Raw genomic sequence first — 7405 nt, 5'->3', positions numbered from 1 at the left:
AAAGGGAGGGATTTTTCCCACGCGATAGATGATACTGGCCATACATTTCAAAGGCAATTTTAATGTATGTAAACTGAATAATTATAAGTAACAATATGATATCTAGTAAAACTAAAAACACATATGATTTATTGTGTTTGAGTGTAGTAGTAGTGCTGTATTGCATAGTTGTTAGATGTAACATGCGAGAACGTGTAGAGATGTAGTTTTGGAGGGCCTACAGAGAGAAAAGCGTAATACGGTCACTGAACTTCAGAATAAGCTGATTACGGTCACTATATACATTTTGCGGTGATTATACGGTCACTTGCTCACAGCTCAGCATCGGATTGCACTCTGTTGACCGGCCAAATAGTCTGTGTGGCGCCATGTTGACTAGTTAAATTGACCATGTTCGTTGTGGGTCCCACCGGTCAGTTCGCATAGGCAAAAGGTCAGATAAACACAAATTTATGCAGGCGCGACAAGGCCCCAACCCGTGCGTGGGAATCACCTGGTTGTGTATGTGTCTGTCAGGGCCTGATGTGTGCGCTTGCACGTGTAGGTTGAGCACTTGAGCGTGAGAGTGTGTGTTGGTCGTGTGGTGTACTGGTGTGTGCATGCATGCGTGCGTGTGTGGTGTGAGTGTTGCGTGCGTGCGTGTGAGTGTTGCGTGCGTGCGCGGCTGCTGTGTACGTGTGAGTGTTGCGTGCGTGCGTGGGTGCATGTTTTTGTGTGAGTGTTGCGTGGATGCAGTTTGTGTGCATACGTGAAAGGGGCGTACAGGGGGGTATGCGATGGAGAGAGAGATGCTCTTCGTTTCTCTTTATTATGACTAACTTTGTATATAGTATAAAAATATACAAATTCACAGTGCGGAATAAATATCATTGTGGGCACCATGCAATGCAAATTAGCGTTCGTACTCCTCCATATAACTTTGTAATGTTGTATATATGTAGAAACTCTAAAATAATTTTTTGGCCACGCTTTATTCAAAAGGAATGTTGTACGCAAAATAAACGTGAAGAGAGGGCTTTTTAGATCAATGGGGTACGTGAAGTAACATGTGTGAATGTGTAGTTGATGCATTTGGCGGGGCCTAGAGAGGTATGTGTGTGTATTATGTATTCGAGAGAGGCATGGATAGAGGGGCCGATGGGGGGCATGGGAGAGATAGCATGAGAAATGAGAGTGGTCTAGAGAGAGAGAGATGAATATGACGCCACGACAAGAGATTCCATTCCCTTGAGTGTGTATATGCAAGGGGGGAGGGAATAGAGGCACCAGGAGAAATTTTCTGTGTGTGTGGTGTTTGTGTTGTTATGTGTGGGTGTGAGAAGATAATGAGACGTGGGGGCAGAGGGTGTGTTACCGCGTGAGGTCCGGTGGGTCGAGGTGAGGCCCTTCATTCTGTTCCGTCCTACACCACATTGGTCGGCCCGTGACGCATTTAGGAAGACCCATGGATGACTAGTCGTACAAGACAAAGATAGCAGAATTGTGAAGGACTCTGTGTTCACTGACAAAGCCGGCTAGGATTTGTAACCCTAGGTTCTCGGACTAAGGTAACCCCTTTATCTCTGATATTACTATTCATCCAACCTAACTTTAAGGGGCATCCTACAGAATGCTCTGCTAGAATCATACTCGTCGATTAGGAAGAGAGGTGTGAGGCAATGCGTGAGAGACAGGCGTAAAGATAATGTGCGTACATGAGACACGTAGGTAGGTCCATGTATATAGAAAGGGTCGATGAGGATTGTGCATGTGTATGTTTGCGAGAGGAAGAATGCTTGTGATAAAGGTTAGTGAAAACAGTTGTAAATGGTTACGAGAGGGAGGGAGGATTATATCTAGAGCATGTGTGCGAGAAAGACACCTCGGGAGAGAGTGTGTGAGCATGTGTGAGAGACCACCGATGGAGAGTGAAACTACACGTAAAAGACTACTCTACACATTGATTAAAGATATAAATTGTATCCAAATATTAGGATGGGATCATGATATTTGCAATTTGCGTAAGGAGCGGTCATTGATCCATCAGACATCTAGATTCTATCGAATTTGAGCATGTCTATGTTATTATTTGACACAATTGATCCACATAGTTAGTATTTTGAACTCCAGACAATGCATCGCTTTAGCAATTGAATATAAACGTGAGTATAGTTCATGTTGTGTGTGTAAAGCACATTATACATACGAAAGTTACACAATGGACATTATAAATAGCTACTACCTATGAACTAGCATACATTTGAATTCAACTTAAGGTGGTTTAAAAAAATCGAATTCAACATGAAGTCCATTCAGTTATTTGAATTTGATATCATGGCATTTGTAAACCATACCTAAATTATGGGGGCACCAATCTTTGCTCTGATTTTGTACATAATAGCATATGTATTCGTGTACAAAATAGATTCAAATTTAGCTCCTCCGTTCCAAAATAATCGTAGTAATAGGATTTTCAAGTGTCAAAATTTCAAAAAGAAGCGGATAATTTAATAAGGTTTTCAAACATACAAGGTCAAAAATAACGTTGTATATTTAGGTCAATCCTCATAGTTCAAGAGTACTCTAAACGTGAATGCTTGTGTTTCAAAATTTCGAACGAAGCGCCAAAAGAGCATCTACTCCCTCGAAACCGCGTGAGACCAATGTTTGGTAGTACAAGGAAATTACTTTTGTAATAACTCCGACCCGTGAAACCTACCAGCCCGACGTCCAAAGGTCTAAACCGGGGTAGGTTTGTAGCTTCATCTAGATGCCACACAACCGCATTCGAAAAACATTCATACACAATGGCCGCCTAAGCACACATGCGCGCGGCCGAAATCGCTCCCGCCCACTATTTGGGACACCTGGGATTACCATCCTACCCCCGACCCGTAGTAGGTCCAAAATTTAAGAAGGGGGCAAAGTTTGTACTTTCCCCAAATTTCAAACAAGCGCGCCCCATCTTCTGTTCAAAAAAGCCAAAAACAAGCGCGTCCCAGACCGAAACATGGTTCCCCACACCCGCCCGATTCCCCATTCGTACTTCGTGGGTGCAAAAACTACCTCTCCACCAGCCGCAAAACCCCGACGTCCTCCGTCCGCCACCCCATCCCACCCATCAACCGCCGCACTCCTCCATCACAGCGGAGCCGATACCCCGACGTCGTCGTCCACCACAACCTCAACCGCAACGCCCTCCACGGCTAGTAGTTGAAGCCGAGGCCGAGCCGTCTGTACCCGAGCCAGTTCAACCACATCGTCCTGCGCCTCACCGCTGCCGCTCCAACTTCGCCACCCTCCACCGCACCAGAGCTGTTCCTGCTATGCCGTCCTTCGCCGCCTCGGATCTACTTCCCCTCCGCCAACATACGGCCACGACAACACAGTCAACAATTTGGCCATGGGTTTGTCTAAGCCTGCACCCTCCAGAACATCGGTTTCCCCGGTAAAAAGAAGAAAATCGGCGCGATTTGTGGAGGTGACCACACTGGCAACCGAAAAAGGTACTCCTCTTCCCTTATTCGTGCAAATCTTACGTCTCTACTTGCACGGTATTCATCCCACAGAAGACACTAGTTGACCGCTTCTTATTGATACTAGATGTTCCTAGTAACTCGCGATGCACAAGGTTTCTCCTCATATACTATTTCACCTTAGCTAGAGGTCCGTCGCCCCCTGAATTTCAATTTCTGGCCACTTGATTCCCAATTAACGGAAGCATTCCCCGGCGTAACAGGCGCTAGTACGCCTATTACGCCGGGGAAGCAGCGCCTTGGTGTTTATCTTAGGGGCGTGTGCGGCCTAGAGCTACTGGCGCCCGACCTGGAGGTCGGCCGGGATTAAAGGGATGGCATGGGGGCGCTGCCAAGCACGGCGGTGGTCTGAGGTCGATGGGAGGGTGGGGCGGCGGAGGCAGGGGTCTGGGTTGGTGGTCGCTGGCGGTTCGAGAAAGATCGTCAACAGTGACTAGCGGGAGGTAGACGAAGGCCATCTGCCTGTTCCTTATAGATCGGACGGTTCATTAAAAAAATCAACTGACCTATTTATTTTCAGTCGACTGTTATCTTAGATATGACCACATGTGGTGGCGTGCTGGAGGAGTACCTGCATTTCCTGTGCTCATATATTACAAAATCATATAGAGTAGAATCTAATTTTGTTTGCCATGCAATGTTGAAGAGCTATCATATGTCCCCTGTCATTTATTTTTCAGCCACCCGCTATCTGCTACTTTTACAGTGCACTAGTTATGCACACACTTCACCCTTACTCTCACTGTTGTGTTTTTATGCAAGGGTATTTCAGACTCTGCTGCCATGAGAGAAGCCAAAAAGAAAAGAGAGAAGTCGCTCCAGTTTGGTGTGCGGCTAGGCAAGACATGTTTCAACGCTTTAAAGGGTGTAGTGTCAGCAGATGGAGACGGGGAACGTAGCTCTGGAGTTGATGACCTCGCTCGCAATGAACCACCATCCCAGGTGCTTGCTTTAACTTCGCGGTGTCATATGTGGTTGCATGTTCCATATGGTGTCTAGCTTGTATTCGAAAGGCCGAAGTCGGTAAGATAAGGAAATATTTTTTTACATGAACCACCATCCCGTGAGCACCAGAAGACAAATAGCTAGTCAGGGCACTGGCCAAGCCAGTGACAAGCCCAGCAAAGATAGGCATCACCTGGAAGCCAACTAAAAAAGCTGCGTTGGTGGCGAAGCAGCCCGCCTCCCACCAGGCTCTCATGTCCTAGATGATCATGCTCACCACTCCAGCCGGATGTTTAGCTTGTATTGCTTCCAATTTGGTTAAATTGCATCTGCTTAGCTTACACATTATACCTTTGAATATGACATGCCTTTCTGTTTTGGTACATACTAGTACATCTGTGTATTAACCATGTTCTTACATCAAACTAATGTTCTTGTGTATCCCTCATCAATCACTTATGACGAGGCAGGCAGGCAAGGGGACTACTCCTCATTTAAAGTATGCAGCGTTAGCCTCCCGACATGATTCTCAAGAAACAGAAATGCTAGATGAAGATAGTGAACGTAGCTCTGTAGTTGATTACAACATTTCCCCTACACTAGCATCGCAGGTGCTTGCTCTAACTTGGCAGCGTGATATGTGGTTGCATGTTGCATATGGTGTCTAGATTGTAATTCTTCCAATCTGGTTAAACTTCATGTGCTAGTCTACTTAGCTTATACATTATACCTGTTAATGTGACATGCCTTCCTGTATTTAGTACATAGTACATCTGTCTATTAAGCATGTCCTTACATAAAACTATTGTTTTTTTGTATCCCGCATCAATCAAGATGAAGAGACACCTTTAGTATGTGCAGTGCGATATTAGTTGCATCTTTCATATGATTTATAGCATGCGCTGCTTCTAATTTGTTGAAATTCCATTTATGATGGAACGCTTTTAACTTGGCACAGTCATATTGGTTGCATCTTTCATGTGGTGTCTAGCTTGCATTGCTTCTTATTTGCTGGAATGGTTTCTGCTTAGTTTACACAAACAGTTGTGAACATGCCATGCCGTCCTGTTTTTTCGTACATATTCCATCCTGGTATCATGTGTTTGCCTTACATCAAAGTAGTGATTGTCAGTATCATGCATGAATGAGTTCTGAAGAGAGAATTTTATTGCTTTTCCTTGTCGGTTTTACTTGACAATTCAAAATCAATAAAGCGGAAGGAAGTTAGCGAGGCAGCGGATAAAGGTGCTCCTTCCGAACGGAGGGCCTCTACAGTTTCTACTCCTCCACACCCCCAAGATGATTTCCAAGACAACACATGCATAGACAACTCAACAAAGCTGTGTTTATGATGAGCACGTCTCCCCTAGTGCAGCATCACCGGTGCTCCCTCTAACTTGGCACTGTTATATGTGGTTGCATGTTATGTGTGATGTCTAGCTTGTGTTGCTTCTAATTTTGTTGAATTCCATCTACTTACTTTACACATTATACTTGAATAAGACATGTGTTCCTGTTTCTAGAACATACAATATCTGTCTATCACACCATGTTCTTACATCAAATTACTACTATTGTGTAACCTGCAACAATCACTTATCATAAGACACGTTTGACTTCGGAGTGTGATATAGGTTACATCTCACATTCTTTTCTAGCTTGTATTACTAATTTGTTGAAATGGCACTTATGACGAGACAATTTTAACTTGGTAGAGTGATATTCGTTGCATCTTTCATATGGTGTCTTGCTTTCATTGCTTCTAATTTGTTGAAATGCCTTCTCCTTAGTTTACACATCATAAGCTGTGAATATGCAATGATGTGAATATGCAATGGCACTAATGACGAGAGACCTCTAACATGGTAGTGTAATGTTGTTTGCATCTTGCATATGATTTATTTCTTGTACTGGTTCACATTAGTTTAAACACCATTTATGATGAGACACTTTTAACTTGGCAGAGCGATATTTGTAGCATCTTTCATATGGTGTCTACCTTCCATTGCATTGCTTTTAATTTGGTGAAATGTCTTCTTCTTAGTTTACACATCATAGTTCTGGTTATCTCTTCTGTCCTGTTTTTCATACATATTACACCCTCCTATCATGTGGTTGTCTAACATCAAAGTTCAGTTCATCTGCATCACGCGTCAATTTGTTCTGAAGAACTAAATAGTTATTCGTTTTTCTTGTCGGCTTGACTTAACATGGCACAGAGAAAGAGGAAGAAACACAGAATGGCAGGGAATGAGAAGCGGATGAATCCTGCAGATTCTGCTGGTACTGATGGTGCAATAGAAGGTCAAAGTCCAGCAGAAAATTCTACAAACACGGCATCCCATGCTACACAAGTTGCAAAAAAAGACAAACATAAACAAATAGCTGCCACCAAACAAGCAGAGACAGCCCTAGTTCTTGCAATACCTACCACAGTACTACCAGCTGCACGACGTACTCGTGCGTCAACTGAGCTAGCAGCACGTTCCCAAGCTCCCTTGCCACCTGCCACTACTTCCCAAGCACTCTTGACACAAGACGAGTTGGCAATATCAGATGAACCTTGTGAGCTTCAACAACAAGAAGGTAGTTGCTGGAGTCAAGTTACAGTTGCATGCTTCTTTATGTGTAGTCTCATAGTTTGATGTACACTAACACTTCCTATGTTTGTTGTTGGACTAGCACCTAGGTGCAAGAGGAAACAAACACCAGGGATAATGCTCGATAGGTTAACTAAATCTAGAGGAGGAAGAATGGAGATCCGTTTTGAGGCAGGTTTAAAAAGGCCACGTGATGCTACAGAGTCAGCCAAGTTAGTATCAGAGGCAGCGGTTGCTGTTAGGTGTCATGTACGTATCCTCCCAACATGGATTCAGTACAGGAATGACAAAGACGAAACCTAGTTCAACATCTTCCTCGACCATTTATCTGTAAGTATGGTTATG

Source organism: Triticum dicoccoides, chromosome 2A, assembly GCF_002162155.2.
Source record: "Triticum dicoccoides isolate Atlit2015 ecotype Zavitan chromosome 2A, WEW_v2.0, whole genome shotgun sequence".
Taxonomy (NCBI): Eukaryota; Viridiplantae; Streptophyta; class Magnoliopsida; order Poales; family Poaceae; genus Triticum; species Triticum dicoccoides.
This window is presented reverse-complemented; position numbering follows the sequence as displayed.